This window comes from Hyperolius riggenbachi, chromosome 1, assembly GCF_040937935.1.
Source record: "Hyperolius riggenbachi isolate aHypRig1 chromosome 1, aHypRig1.pri, whole genome shotgun sequence".
Taxonomy (NCBI): Eukaryota; Metazoa; Chordata; class Amphibia; order Anura; family Hyperoliidae; genus Hyperolius; species Hyperolius riggenbachi.
Window position 1 is genome coordinate 674,180,774 of NC_090646.1, and position 17,177 is coordinate 674,197,950.

Sequence of the window (17,177 nt, forward strand, 5' to 3'; positions counted from 1 at the left end):
TTATTATAGACCCCTAGTTCATAAGTTATGAGTTTGTAATTAAGACAGCCAGCTCAGGGTGTATTTTATATCTTTATTTATAAAGTTATGTTTTATACCTCTCTGGGCATACAGGAAATTCTTAACCACATTGGCTTGGCGAAACCGAGAATAGCTTTGGGCGTTCGCCCTAAATGTCAGGACACCTGTAACCTGTAACATCTGCCACATGTTTTTATGGGGATTTTCCTCTGTAATTAGGTGAATGGTTTTTATCATCTGCGCCTGTGCAAACTAATATGAGTTTTGTGTAAAAGATGCTGGGTTTTTCATTAAAGGAGAATCTGATTTTCAACTACAAAACTGTGTGTGTGTGTCTCATTGTAGTTGATTCAGGTTCTACACTGGTACCAGTTAGAAATCACAGAACATATTTTCCAGGTCATTTCTAGTGGTCAAATCTGAAAAGTGACCCTTCCTTTCACAGAGCTGAAGGTCAAAATACGGTTGAGACGGCGGCTGTTGACGAAGAAAAAACTGTTAAGTTTCAGAGGAAAGTTTAAATTAATGCTTCTGAAAAAAGAAATAGGAATAAATTTGTTGTTGAAAATCAAAATGGAGAAAAGATAGAGAAACGTAGGAATGTGAGCACTATTGATGAGGAGGAACATGACTTTCGTGAATCACAGTTCTGTTCATTAGAGACACATGAAAACAAAGATAACGATGTTGATGTTAATGGTGATCAGAGTAGACACGTGGAGAATGGCAAGTTAGAAGAAGGATATGATGATGAGGATGAAAATAGACAGGAGCATGATGAAGAAACTGTCAATCAATGTGAAGATGATGATGAGGAGGATGAAAATAGACAGGAGCATGATGAAGATGCTGTCAATCAATGTGAAGATGATGATGATGATGATGAGGAGGATGAAAATAGACAGGAGCATGATGAAGATGCTGTCAATCAATGTGAAGATGATGATGATGATGATGAGGAGGATGAAAATAGACAGGAGCATGATGAAGAAACTGTCAATCAATGTGAAGATGATGATGATGATGATGAGGAGGATGAAAATAGACAGGAGCATGATGAAGATGCTGTCAATCAAGCTGAAGATGATGATGATGATGAGGATGAAAATAATTGTGCAGAGGATGATGAAGATGGAAAAGGTTATGTAGAGGATGAAGAGAATGTACAAGTGCATGTGAATGATGATGATGATGAGGAACCAGAAAAAATACTGTGAGTAATGTGGAAAATGAAAGTTCATCAGACGGTTGGGGAGAAGATGATGACAGCTACTATGATGATGAAGAGTATTCACTGCATGACAGTCTGGATGAAAATGGTGATGTTGTTGAAAAAGAGGATGAAAATGCACCAGAGAATGCAGAGGTTCATTATAATGATGATGACATTGTTGGCCCTGATATTGGTAGATCTGTTCATGTACAACCTAACCATGTAAACCCTGAAGATATTGGTGAAAAAAGTGGTATGGAAATGAGCATCAATCAATCAGACAAACACAAAAGATGTGAAGAGAAGAAATCCCAAATGTTCAATAGTAGCAAATCTAATGTTGTTCCGCTTTGTTTGTGCTGATTATTCATTTCTTTTGAAGAGAGACAAGAATGACGATGTACGTGAGAGGAAAACTCTAACGTGGGAATACACTGGAGAAAAGGTAAATCTCTTTTCTCAACACCTCCCAATAGAGCGTATTTTAAGAAATTACTACATTTTTACATCCCCTCTGTGCCCAATTTCTGATCCCTGTTGTGCCTGCCTTCTTTTTACTTCTATACCCACCTTAAAAGTCATTATTGAAACTTAATTTCACTGCTTTTTTTACACTACTTTTGCTTCCTCTTGTTCACGTCTTGCGTAGCCCTCTGTACCCTCTTAAATCCACTTTGTTTTAGCAAGGAAATTTTATTATTTGCAACAGTGAAAAGGCAATGGTATTGTAATGTGGTGCCTTATCAATCAGACGACAGACTGTATAAACGCTCTACTGTCGGGAGAACGCCTGCCCAGCAGGGGTTTTTTTACAGACACGTCGGTCTTCAGTATTGGATGTGTACGGACCTTTTACAGTCTGCTCTGGACTCTGAAAAGATAAACTGTGGTGAAGTCAAGCAGGGAAGGGAATGAGCTGCTTTTCCATCATCATGTGCCTGTAGGAACATGCATTATGTGTCTCTAGTAAGTTTCGGTAAAGATGGCCCGTATATGTACTAAGGCTTGTACAAATTGATGCAAGTTTTTAAATTTTTTTTTTTTGTTAAATAAGGTTTCAGAAATTAAACAACGGAAACGTACTGGAAGGAGATGCTGAAGGCGTTTCCAAGATTGCAGACATGTGGTTATACAGATGATGAAAGACCCATCAACAGAGAACGCGGAGTATAACCGATAGCAAGAATTGGTTCGAGAAACAGGGAGGTATTTTCTGAAGATTGGTTGACGTATAGGTAAATAATATTATTTTTACTACCAACAATGTTTAATATTAAAAATAATAACTATGTAATGAAAAATGCTCGAACTGCATTTATAAAGGAGGTGCAATGCAACAGTATAGGTAGACAAGATGACCTCTCTCCCGCTCCCATCAACCATGTACAGCCTTGGACCTGAGAGACCAGAGCGGTCGCTCAGGGTGCCGGCTTCCATGGGGGCGCACATACATTCATTTACTATGAACTGGCCCTGCATGCAATTTTTACATAGATTTGTTGGAATGTATGGCTGATGCAAGTGGCTCAGACTCCGCCCTCCCTGTCCTGGTAATGGGTATGTTGGCGAAGACTTCAGTAACTTGCTGCTGCCTTCTATGAAGCATGTGTGAGCAGTGCATGGGGTACCAGGAGCACCTCCCCTCGCTCACAGGCAATGTCTGATTGGGTGGCTCAGCCTGCTTCAGTGTGAGATGCCTGTTGCTCTGGAGCTTTGCTGCCTCAAACCAGTATAGGTAGACATCACCCCACCCCCATTTCCTCCCAGTAGAGATGTTCAAAGTGATGCAAATACATTTATAAAACATGCATATTTTTGAGCTAAATGTCAGCTGTTTTCTTGAGGACCAATTAATGTATACCCATGTTACCATTTATCAAGCCGTTTTCAAAACGCATACATTGCCTATAACAATTCTGTCATGTTTCAACAACTGCAAAGACACTGCATATCTGTGACCACCCCCACCTTGTAGTATAGTTAGCGAGATGACTGCCTTAAAGGGGAACTGAAGTAAGAGGTATACGGAGGCTGCCATATTTATTTCCTTTTAATGAATACCAGTTGCCTGGCAGCCCTGCTGGTCTATTTCTCTGCAGTAGTATCTGAATAACACCAGAAACAAGCATGCAGCTAGTCTTGTCAGATCTGACTTTAATGCCAGAAACACCTGATCTGCTGCATGCTTGTTCAGGGGCTATGGCTAATAGTATTAGAGGCAGAGGATCAGCAGGAGGGCCTGGCAACTGGCATTGCTTAGATGGAAACAAATATGGCAGCCTCCATATCCCTCTCACTTCAGTTGTCCTTTAATCCCTCATTTTCCCACTCACCTTTTAGTATAGGTAGCCAGCTCACCTTCACACGGCAGCCGGCATCAGTGTCAGTCATTTATAGACTCCTCTCCAGTGCATAAGCTTCCTCTTACTTTCAGTCTCCAATGATGCAAAATTCCATAGCAGCCTGCCACAATGCAAACGTGCACAGAGAGCAATGTAATTGCTGCACAGGTGGTTAACAGCAGACTACCACAGCCAGGCACTCGCCTCATCTACCTGCAGTGCAGAATTACCAAGCTTGCAAATTCTGCATCAGTTTAGTTTTCTGCTTTAGTGGCCTTACACCTGTGGTTCACTAGGCCATGGACTAGGATGTCTTTGCCTACATCCGTCCATGGACAATGCATCCGGTATCGTTGTAGCATACAACGATATGTCAATAAAAAATACAAATTATAACCATGAATACAACACAACCTAATGAAATGAACACGTTACCTACATATTTAGACAAGGTATGTAAACCTATTTCTCAGCGTTTTACTCCTGGCTTGAAGACAAAACAAAATTAATGTTTAAGTTCTAGGACAGTACACAGAGGTATAATGTCCGAGCTGGGGGGAGTATGTAAGTTTGGAAGATTGGGTTTTCTGATTGCACCTAACTACAATAATAGTCAGCTAAGGGCAAATGTGTGGATGTATTATCTCTGTGGAGTAGTTTTGAAGAAAAGTGGATGAGTGCATTAGTTTCATAGTCGGACAGGTAAGAGTCGACAATGTAAACTTAATTAATATGTGTGTTATGCTAATATATCTTGTGTAAAGGAGTATGAAGCAACGCCTGGGGTGAAATAAAGGTTTAACTAAAACCTGTACGTAAACAAACCTCCCCTGTGGTGTAATCACCTCTGTAGCGGGAAGCCTCCGCATACAATGTAGGCTTCCCCCATCCTCCTGTGTCCCATGGTGGACCCAGTCTGGCCCTCACAAGAGCGGTGATGTAAATATTTACCTCCACGCCTGCAGTGCAAATGCAGTATCTATTCTCCGTTCTGCGATGGGTGTAAATATCCAATCGCTGTTGGGTCACTCTACTGTGCAGGAGCAGGTCTCATGCACAGTAGGTGACTGGATAGTGTAATGGTTAAGGGCTCTGCCTCTGGCACAGGAGACCAGGGTTTGAATGTCTGCTCAGTAAGCCAGCACCTATTCAGTAGGACACCTTAGGCAAGTCTTCCTAACACTGCTACTGCCTATAGAGCGTGCCCTAGTGGCTGCAGCTCTGGCGCTTTGAGTCCGCCAGGAGAAAAACGCGATATGAGTGTTTGTCTTTTACTGCGTTCACGACATTGATAGTCTACTTCCGCATCTCTCCGTGCACAAAGGCGCAACATCGTCCCCGCTGGAGCAAGGGAAGGTAAAAACTTCAGCGCTTCTCATGCTTGTAGGGGGAGGATTCTGGTTCTCTTTGGGGGAGCCAGCGCTGGACTTCCTGCAGCTACAGGGACAGATGAAGCCTCATTAGGATCCAGAGGCTTCCCCCTGCCGAAGTGAGTACCTCCCAGGGGATTTTTTGGTTGTTACAGACTATCTATAAGTGGGAGGTTAAGACAGGTAAATTTGTAGTTGGAAAGTCAGTAATGCCTTGTTAGGGCATGGGTCAAGTTGGCATGTGATGGAACGTAATTTACAAATGAGAGAGGAGGCAGTGAGGTAGAAAATTGCAGAGAAGGTTGTCAGGAGGGATGTGAGGTTTGGGATATGTATGTGAAGAGGATGCTGTTGGTTAAAATGTTGTCTCATGTGGGTGATGTTATCAATACGCACCAGTTAAAAGTATATATCTTAATACAGGGGGCTTAGATGCTTTCCCTGCGTTGAAAGACATCCATGGCTACAATTACTAGGTAATGCCTAATGATGTTGATCCAGGGATTTTATCTGATTGCCATCTGGAGTCGGGAAGCAATGTTTTCCCTTTTGGGGCTAATTGGACCAATCCCTTGTAAGGGTTTTTTCGCCTTCCTCTGAATCAGCAGGGATATGTGAGGGAGCAGGCTGGAGTTGTACTTTCTTCTCTGGTTGGACTCAATGGATGGATGTCTTTTTTCAACCAATGTAACTATGTAACTACAGTAGTGCTCTTTGTCCCTTTGCGTAAGTAACACTATACATGCATTTATTTATTTTTTACTTACTAAGAAGTTGTATGCTTACAAAAAAAAGGCCATGTTTTCTTACTAAAACAGTTACAAGACCATACAAAAAATGGAGAGCCTCAAAATCGATCCTACCAGATTCAAGCACCATTTCTTCGGACAATGACAATGTGCATGAGCAACCAGACGATCAACCACAAAGAAGAAAAGAACGAGGAAACTTAACTGGACAAATCCAAAATAGTCAAAGTGTAAGTCAAGTGAAAGGTATTTCTTCTAATGCAAGAGCAGATAAGGACATTGTAGAAAATGGAATGGCTGGCAATGCAATACAAAATGAAAAAAAAAGGAATGGTAGCACCCATACACATGATGATTGTAGTAACTTGTCAACAATGTGCGATATGCCACATACAGTCAATACACATCGAAAAACCTTACCAAGTACAGTAAATGTTGTGAATATGCATCCACAACAACCTATTGCTAAAACAGAAGTACAAAAAAAAATGGTAGTCGTATTACAAATTGCAATGTTTCTGTGCCCCAACAAAAAAAGAGGCAGCAATCAAGTCCAGGAAATGTTCGTAGATCCAACTCAGTTGACAGTAACTTGATTAAAGCGGAATATATCCCAGCATTTCAACTTTGATCTAAAACATTATTTACAGTATATTATATGCAACCAGCATTTTTTTTTTTTACTAGACCAGCATTGGAAGGGTTACACAGAGCTTTAAAGTTCCTGGAGAGAACTGCAGATGCATCCAAAGCTTACATAGATACAGTACATTTTGTTTACATAAATGTATCTAAGTGTGGAATGTGACTCACTCTCTGACTGAGAAGGAGCTGGAGGACAGCCAAAGAGTGTGTAACATTTATCACTTGTTACATTCTAGTTAGTTAAATGTATCTATCTGAACTTCTGCATATCTCTCCACAGAACTTTAAACCTCTGTGTTTAACCCTTCCAATGCTGGCCTAGTAAAAAAAAAATGCTGGTTGCATATAATATGCTGTAAATAATGTTTTGATGCAAAGTTGAAATGCAGGGTTATATTCCGCTTTAAGAATGCCAATGCTAGGGGGCGTGGCCAAGATGGCGGAGTAGACGGACGTGATTTATGGAGCTCCGCTGCTCGGTATCACTATACAGCCCTTTTACTGCACGGTAGCCACTGATCCTGTGCATCAGCTGACTCAAAGTGACTTGTAGACCTGTCTGGTCACCCTGGAGTCGTGGTTTGACCCGCCGCTTGCGAAAGAAGAGGATGAATCTCCTCCTACGGCAGACACAGCGTAGAGCTGGGATCCTGCTGCTGGGCCCGCCAAAGCACAGCGCTCTTCACAAAGGTACCGGCCATACCCTGACATGCCACCAAAGAACTCTAAAGCAGACAAAGATAAGGATAAAGGGGAGAAATCCGTCTCCCCAGAAAAACCACCCCTTACATTACTTACACAATGGGGTTCAGGGAAAGGCAAACAGAATAAGGAGGGGGATGTTATGGCAGACCACGGGGAGTAGGAGCAGCCCTCACCCAGTCCTGCCAAAATCCTAGAGGCAATAAACCTGCCAAACTGCTCTGCCTGCCAAAATAGAGCATGTAGAGATAAATGTAGGATTACTAAGAAGTGACATAACCAAAATAAGAGAGCATATAAAAGAACTGGAAAGACACACCTCAGAGGTGGAGGACACTCTGCAATCACCTCGAGTTATTATACTCGGGGTCCAAAGACATCTGACACAGATGGAGGAGAGGGCCATAGATGCAGAAAACAGAAATAGAAGGAACAACCTGCAGATAGTTGGGCTTCCAGGGGGCGCAGAGGGCACAAACACAGTTGTTTTTTGTAGAAACCCTCCTAAAACAGCTCCTACCAGCAGATAACTTTTCAGCTTTTTTTTGTTGTCGAGAGAGCTCACCGTGTTGCCACTCGTAAGAGCCCGCCTGGTGCCCCACCGAGACCAGTCATCTTTAAACTCCTTAATTATAGAGACTGGGACGCCATCTTAGTAGCTGCACGGCAAGTGGGGGATCTCATGTTCTAAAACGTGCGCCTTATGATATTCCCCGACTATACAGCAGAAACGCAGAAATAGCGACGCTCCTTTCTGAAGGTAAAGGAGAAGCTGCAAGAAAAGAATATCACTTATGCAATGCTGTTCCCAGCAAAACTGAGGATCCAAGATGGAGATATAGTTCTGTTTTTTTAAAAACCGGAGGAGGTTTGGACCTGGCTTGAGACAAACACGCCAGAATAAATACTTTGCTTCACTTATGCATGCTTATAATCTGGTGAGTCTTTCTGAACTTATTCCCTGATATCTAGAGAATTGACATTCTGTTTTTGACTGCTGTGAGGTGCTGTGCAGGGCTTTGCCAGCGGACAATGGTCACTATTATGGTCTTACGCTTACTGGAACACCGCTGCTGCCATTAGTTGTACTATGGCGCCAAACCTGCAAACGGTCATCCGGCATAACTTTAACTGTCAGAGTTATATTTTAAGACTTCCTTTGCCAGTTTTATCTGGTGTCTCTACTTGTATTGTTTCAAGTCACTCTACAAGACTTTTATATCAGGCTTAACCTTCCGCATGCCTTATGCCCCTATATATTATGCATAGCTGGGATGGCTGTACCGCAGTGACTAAAGATCCTGCCTGTTTAACCCTTGAATGTTCCTGATAATATCTTCAACAACAGCTCTGTTTACCTCCTGATACAAGATAGGAAGACTTTGATATACTATAATAGTAGGCAACTTGGCGCCATCCTATACACCAACAGCATTTATATACAGTGGTTTGCAAAAGTATTCAGCCCCCTTGAAGTTTTCCACATTTTGTCACATTACTGCCACAAACATGAATCAATTTTATTGGAATTCCACGTGAAAGACCAATACAAAGTGGTGTACATGTGAGAAGTGGAACGAAAATCATACATGATTCCAAACATTTTTTACAAATAACTGCAAAGCGGGGTGTAAGTAACTATTCAGCCCCCTTTGGTCTGAGTGCAGTCAGTTGCCCATAGACATTGCCTGATGAGTGCTAATGACTAAATAGAGTGCACCTGTGTGTAATCTAATGTCAGTACAAATACAGCTGCTCTGTGACGGCCTCAGAGGTTGTCTAAGAGAATATTGGGAGCAACAACACCATGAAGTCCAAAGAACACACCAGACAGGTCAGGGATAAAGTTATTGAGAAATTTAAAGTAGGCTTAGGCTACAAAAAGATTTCCAAAGCCTTGAACATCCCACGGAGCACTGTTCAAGCAATCATTCAGAAATGGTAGGTTTACAGTTGTGCCATACTCCTTCCAAGACAAGGCCGCCCACATATTCTCACAGGCCGAACAAGGAGAGCGCTGATCAGAAATGCAGTCAAGAAGCCCATGGTGACTCTGGACGAACTGCAGAGGTCTACAGCTCAGGTGGGGGAATCTGTCCATAGGACAACTATTAGTCATGCATTGCACTGTACAAAGTTAGCCTTTATGGAAGAGTGGCAAGAAGAAAGCCATTGTTAACAGAAAAGCATAAGAAGTCCCGTTTGCTGTGTCCCCCACATGGCTTGTGGAAAACTGCAAACGTGGAAGAAGGTGCTCTGGTCAGATGAGACCAAATGGAACTTTTTGGCCAAAATGCAAAACGCTATATGTGGTGGCAGCATCATGCTCTGGGGGTGCTTTTCTTCAGTAGGGACAGGGAAGCTGGTCAGAATTGATGGGAAAATGAGTGGAGCCAAATACAGGGCAATCTTGGAAGAAAACCACTTGGAGTCTGCAAAAGACTTGAGACTGGGGCGGAGGTTCACTTCCAGCAGGACAACGACCCTAAACTTAACACCAGGGTAACAATGAAATGGTTTAAAACAAAACATATTCATGTGTTAGAATGGCCCAGTCAAAGTCCAGATCTAAATCCAATCGAGAATCTGTGGCAAGATCTGAAAACTGCTGTTCACAAACGCTGTCCATCTAATCTGACTGAGTTGGAGCTGTTTTGCAAAGAAGAATGGGCAAGGATTTCAGTCTCTAGATGTGCAAAGCTGGTAGAGACATACCCTAAAAGACTGGCAGCTGTAATTGCAGCAAAAGGTGGTTCTACAAAGTATTGACTCAGGGGGCTGAATAATTATGCACACCGCACTTTGCAGTTATTTGTTTGTAAAAAAAATTTGGAATCATGTATGATTTTTGATCCACTTCTCACATGTACACCACTTTGTATTGGTCTTTCACGTGGAATTCCAATAAAATTGATTTGTGTTTGTGGCAGTAATGTGACAAAATGTGGAAAACTTCGAGGGGGGCCAAATACTTTTGCAAACCACTGTACCTGTACCAGCTGTCTCTCTCTCTCTCTCTGCCACTCAACTGCATCTCAACATCATTTATATACGCCTCTTCTCTATCTCACCCTCTCTCTTATCTCTCTCTCTTCTTTCTCTATCTCTTTCTGCTCATCATCGTTCTCTATGTCTGACATCTATATCTGCAAGATATGTCTAGAAGCCATCTCTATGTAAAAGCTGTCTCTCTCTCACAGCTTTCGATTTGCATCTCTGCTGTTTTTCTATCTCTCTATGCCCTATAGCTGCCTCTCTACACCATTTGTATCCACCATCTCTCTCTTTCCCCATCTCTGTCTCTTAACTGCCTCTCTCTCTGCTCCTCAGCAGTCTCTATGTCTACAATTTACAGATATTACAGTTGTGAACCTATACCATTCTGCTGACAGCTGTCTCTAACACTCTTAGCTTTCTAACTGCATCTGTGCTGTCTCTATCTCCGGGGCAGTGAAAAATGGCGCCAGGCGCGGTCGCTGTAAAAATGGTGCCCCGTTGAAAATCATTATTGAACGATATTTTTTGTTTGTTAGTTAAAAAATTACGCCGACCATAAAAAAGTTATTTATCGTTTAAGTTATTATTTTCTTTTCACCGAAACGATGCTTATTGTTTTCAAAATCTATTTTTTTTTCTGGTTTGGTGAGAGCACCTGATGGAGTAAGGGGGATATGAGGGCACCTGATGGAATATGGGGGTGGGGGGATAAAACATATTGGTATTACTGACTTCATTACTGGATATTATTGCAGAAACATACCTGTACCACCTCTTTACTAAGATGTCAACACAGAAGTGACTGGCATACAAAGTTCCTTTCAAACTGGAAGTCATAAAATATGCTAAGGAGCATGGGAATAGAGCAGCAGGGAGGCATTTTGGACCACCACCAACTGAAAAAAATAAGGGAGTGGAGGAAAAAGGAGGATGAGCTCCAAAAGTTGGACAAAAGTAAGCACACCTTACGTGGGCATGCTGGAAAGTGGCCAGAGTTAGAGGTAGACATGACGGAGTGGATCACACGACACCGCGAAAATGGCATTGCAGTGTCTACCAAAATGATAATCTATGAAGCCAAGCGTATTGCTGCAGCAAAGGGCATTCAGGATTTTACCGGATCACCATCATCGTGCTTTAGATTCATGAAGCGATGTGGCCTTGCTATGCGCACCAAAACAAGGATTGCACAAAGAATGCCAAAAGAGTACGAAGATAAGATTCTGTCTTTTCATCAGTTTGTGATTAAAGCTAGAAGGAATAATAAATTTGAGATCAGCCAGATTGGCAATATGGATGAAGTCCCGTTAACTTTCGATGTGCCATCAAATAGGACTGTAGAAATGAAAGGTGCCAAAACCATTACCATAAAAACATCAGGACATGAGAAAACCCACTACACTGTTGTGCTGTCCTGCTGTGCAGACGGAACCAAACTGCCACCAATGATCATATTCAAGAGGAAAACCTTTCCGAAGGAAGCAATTCCACGGGGTGTCGTCGTGCACGTTCACGATAAAGGATGGATGGACGAAAATGGAATGAGGCTGTGGGTTACTAAAGTTTGGTCCAAACGTCCTGGCGGGCTTCTGAGAAAACCTTCATTACTAGTGCTAGACCAGTTCAGAGCGCACATTACTGAAAATACGAAAAAAAACCTTCAAAGAAGTAAAGACTCATCTAGCGGTAATTCCTGGTGGTCTCACCAGCCAGTTGCAACCTCTTGATGTTTCGATCAATAAGCCATTCAAAGTCTTCATGCGAGAGGAGTGGAATAAGTGGATGGCCGCTGGAAATCACGAACTAACACCTACCGGGCGCATGAAGAGACCCACTATCACACAATTCTGTGAGTGGGCTAAATCCTCATGGGACTCTGTGAAGGAGGACATTGTACGATCCTTTAAAAAATGTGGTATTAGTAATGCCATGGATGGGAGTGAGGATGCCATGTTATATGAAGTGAGCGAACAAAGCGATGTCAGTGATACTGAGATAATGAGTTGCTTTAACTCTGACAGTAGTGATGAGGAGGAGTTTTTTTGGTTCCCCATAAAGCTACTATATCAGCAAAAGTGTATCTTAGTTTGTTAATGACATTTCTCCTTATTGCTTTTTTACGTTTATTTATTTATTTATTTTTTACTGACTTTCTTTTGACTACTGTCCATTTTTGCATGGTTGACATTCAAAATCTGTTCTTGACAGTAATTAAGGTTGTTAAAGAGAGTCTGAAGCGAGAATAAATCTCGCTTCAGACCTCATAGATAGCAGGGGCATGTGTGCCCCTGCTAAACCGCCGCTATCGCGCCGCTAAACAGGGGTCCCTTCACCCCCAAATCCCCTCGGTGCAGCGGGGGAGCGCTTCCTGGTTGGGGCAGGGCTAACCGCCGCAGCCCTGCCCCACGCACGTCTGTCAGCACGTATCTCCGCCTCTTCCCCGCCCCTCTCAGTCTTCTTTCACTGAGAGGGGCGGGGAGAGGCGGCAATGCGCCGCTGATAGACGCGACTGGAGGTAGGGCTGCAGCCGTTAGCCGTGCCTCCAGGAGCGACCAAGTCTGCGACCAAGTGTTGGAGTGGGGGTTTTGGGGGTGAAGGGACCCCCATTTAGCGGCGCGATAGCGGCGGTTTAGCAGGGGCACACATGCCCCTGCTAACTATGAGCTCTGAAGCGAGATTTATTCTCGCTTCAGAGTCTCTTTAATGCTGTTGTTGACTGTTGTTAACTTTTCATTGTTGACAAAGTATTTCAGTACACTTTTTGGTTCAAAATCTTTTTTTCCTCAATCTTTACTCCTCAAAAAGTAGGTGCGTCTTATGGTCCGAAAAATAGGGTATATATTTTATTTTATTGATCTCTGTTTATCTCTCACTCTTTGTGTTTATATCTCTATTTCTATTTATTTTTATCTTTAAATATGTGTCTATATATATATATTTATATAGAAAATATGCTATAGTCTTGTATGACAAATTTTAATTTGTTGTGGGTATTTGAATTTTTTTTTTTTTTTTTTTTTTTTTTTTTTACCTTTAGTTGAAGAAACAAAATGCTGTTGGCGTTCAATAAAAGACAATTACAAGCGAGAACTTGAGAAGGAGAGAAAGAGTGCTAGGAGTGGCAGTGGTGGTTTGAAGAAAAGCAAATACAAGTAGTACAACCTTCTGAGTCTTCTAAAACCTGTTTGAGGCCAGAAGGTAATTTTTTTTTAAATTTATTAAATTTTTTAAAATGAATGTTATTTGATTTAAGAATTTTTTTTATTTTTTTCTAACTTTTGCAGCACTAAGGATAATTTTCAGGTTTCAGAACATGCTGATGTTGATGTTGATGAAGATACTACGGAGGATTCGCTACAGATCTTCAAGCAGAAAGTGCGCCAAAAGAAACAGTGGTAGCACATACCAGTAGTATGGAGCTGAATAATGAAAACGTACCACCAGCCCCCCCCCCCCCCCTCCCTCACATAAAAACATCTAAGAGGTCAAACCTGCAGCAAAAGTTTGTAAAGAATCAGATGCTGCCACAATGAATTCAATTTTAAATATACTACAGGATTCGAAACATCATCAGAGCGATCGGTACCAAATCATGATAAGTTTACTGTCACATCTACAGAAAATCGAAGATGATAAGTTAATAGAAGTCCATCAGGATTTGAGTGTAGTAGTCAAATATTTAAAAAAAGAATACTCCTCGTGCAAATGTGTCTAATCCCATGGCCACGTATCTCCAACCAGAATATAGGAACCTTCAAAATCCAAACTTCAATGTTCCAGTTTATAGAGATAGGTCTTTTGATTACAACCCATTTTTCCAACAGGCCAGTGGTTCACAAAGCTTTCCTCAGGTCAGTGGTTCACAAAACTTCCCTCAGGCTAGTGGTTCACAAAGCTTCCCTCAGGCTAGTGGTTCACAAGGCTTCCCTCAGGCCAGTGGTTCACAAGGCTACTTCAGGCCAGTGGTTCACAAGGCTTCCTTCAGGCCAGTGGTTCACAAGGCTTCCCTCAGGCTAGTGGTTCACAAAGCTTCATTCAGGCCAGTGGTTCACAAAGCTTCCCTCAGGCCAGTGGCCAGTAAAGAAATACTATTTTTTTTTTACGTCAATGAACCCATTTTGGAGGAATGTAATTGCCTTTAACCCTATCATTCTTTTGATTATTGCTGGGACAGTGTACTTCAGGGTGCTTTTTAAAAGCATTCATTGAAATATGTGATTTATTTCTTCCTCCTAAAAGGGTTTTAAGAAAGAAAAAAAAATGATAGTGTTTTTTACAAAATGGCTTGTTTAGTACTTCTATGTGATGGTGGAATTGGGAATAAAAATTCCCAACTGTACCCATAGTCTCTGCACCCCTTAAGGAACTGAGACTGCTAGTATGTAACGCCTTGGCCCAAAGATTTCCTGATCACGCCACTCTGTCAAAGCTGCAGGTCCTCCTCTCTGCTGTTGATATGATGGCAGAGTTGTGCGAGTAGGTCAGGAGTTGCTGTAATTGGCTCCTGACGCTGTCAATTAATCTAAGCCAATGGGGTTGACTTACCACGATTAAAGATATTGGCCTCGATTCATCAACACTTAGCAAATTTGTTAACAATAGTTTGGTAAAATACCGAATTTGTTAACTTCATTTCAGGATTCATCAAAGTTATCTACAGCTGTTAGCGAACATTCGGTAACGATTCGGTAACGATTCGCTAAAACGGAATAAAGTGCAATTCATGAAAAAGAAAGTGGGCGTGGTTTAGCGTTACATTTAGGATTAGTTATCTCCTTCACTGCTCTGTCGTTATTTCTGTCAGATCATTGCTGACAGAGACGATGGAGCCATTTGAAGTGGTTATGTATCAGCTGATTCAAAGGCGCAGAAGGGCAAGAATAAGGTCTGCAACCATATAAATTTGTAAGAGAATAGATTTATTTGCTATAACACGACATCTGCATTTCTCTTGAATCATCTTGTAAGAGAACACAGGCAGTGTCAGGGTAAACTAATTTGCTAGCTGCACTATAATTTTTAGAAAAGGCTCCTATCAAATTGTGGGATTGTCCCAACCACTTTTAGAATCCTGCTCCAGGTGTAAAGCCCTATTCAGAATGTTGCTACGTAGTCCTCAAAGGACTGCCTTTTACCCACAATTCCATGGGAATCTTATGGCCTTGTGTTAAAGTACCACTGTAAAATGGAAATATCGACACGTTACCGAATGGTTACCAAATTGTTATCGAATTCACACCGAATGAGGAAAAACCTTGATGAATACAACTAGAAATCGCTAAACTTCGAATTCGGTAATTTAACAAACTGGAAAAAGTTATCTCAAAGAGAATGATGAATCGAGGCCAATGAGTCAAAGAAATCGGTTCCTGACAGGCTCACACAACTGTGCAGTCATATACCATATTTTTCGGAATGAAAGACGTACTCCCCCCCCCCCCCAAAAAAAAAACTAGGGGGGGGGGGGAGGCGTAGCATCTTATATTGTAAAGGTACGGTATTTTGCCCCCAAACATACTTGCTAGATTCTGCCGTCGCGATCCTCTCCTCCTTCGTCTGACTTCCTTCATCTAAGGGTCACAGCAGCCGGCATCTGAGAGTCCCATTAGCTGTCAGAGGATCCAGCAATCCCATCCAGTATCCCCACTCTTAAGTGTCCCAGCCGCCGGCTTCTCTTCACTGCAGTCTTGTATGCAGACTGCAGCATTCGTGGTGCCGAGCAGCGCACATGCGCGTAATGTCATGTGTGACCCCGAGACATGTGCGCCGCTCGTTACACAGAAGGGGGTACTGTAACTAAGAAAAGGACGCTAAGTAACTATGGAGGAAGTTAGCGGGCCGGTAGCGCGTGTTCACCACGAATGCTGCAGTCTGATGCTGGGACACTTAAATCGGAATATAACCCAGAATTTCTTCTTTGCTCTAATCGATTATTCACAGCATATTATATACAACCAGCATTTTTTTTTTTTTTTACTAAAACATCATTCAAAGGGTTAATACAGGCTTTAGAAGGTTCAATGCCTTCAGAGCTGTCCGCTTCCGAAAGTTAAACAATGTTATCTTGTGTTTACTTAAATGTATCAAGTGTGGAATGTGACACATACTCTGATTGTGCAGGAGCTCCCGGACACAGAGAGAGAGTCAAACCATGTCTGCCTGAATGAATGAATAAAAGCAGTTATTAATAAAATGCAAAGTCAGCTCATAAAGCAAAAAACTGTACTTTTGGGAAGCTATAACTTATAAGTGAATAATACTACTTATGTACAAATGCAAATATGATAACCGTATGGCATATAAAAAGTAGGCAAACATGTTTTTATTGAATATTATGTCCGGGTTTTAAAGCACTTTAAGAGTGGGGATACTGGATGGGATTGCTGGACCGTATAATGACAGCTATAAAGACAGTTTTGGGGGGTTTAGAGGTCCAAAAGATGCCCCTGCACCATAGATGCACTTAGGTTTAGTTAATTTTTTTTTAATGTAGGTACATCTTGTATGCTGGAGCGTCTTATATTCTGAAAAATATGGTAGCTGGGCGAGCGGGTGATTTGTGGTGGGGACAGAGCGGTGGAAGCAAATTGAACTCAACATAAATAACTTAGATGTAAAGTGTGTGGCTTCTGAGTATGTTTAAAATACAGTACAGTAAAATTTGTATTTTGTTTTAAAAAAAAAAATTAACCTCCCTGGCGTTCTATTAAGATCGCCAGAGCGGCTGCGGGAGGGGTTTTTTTTAATAAAAAAAAATCTATTACATGCAGCCAACTGAAAGTTGCAGTTGGCTGCATGAAAGCCCACTAGAGGGCGCTCCTGACGCGTACTTCTGATCGCCTCCGATGATCAGAAGTAACAAGGAAGGCCGCGATGAGCGGCCTTCCTTGTTTCGCTTTCCTCGTCACCATGGCGACGAGCGGAGTGATGCCATGGACGTCAGCCGACGTCCTGACGTCAGCCGCCTCCGATCCAGCCCTTAGCGCTGGCCGGAACTGATTGGTCCGGCTGCGCAGGGCTCAGACGGCTGGGGGGACCCTCTTTCGTCACTGCACGCGGCGATCAGGTAGCACACGTGGCTGGCAAAGTGCCGGCTGCGTGTGCACCTTTTTATTTGGAGAAAATCGGTCCAGCAGGG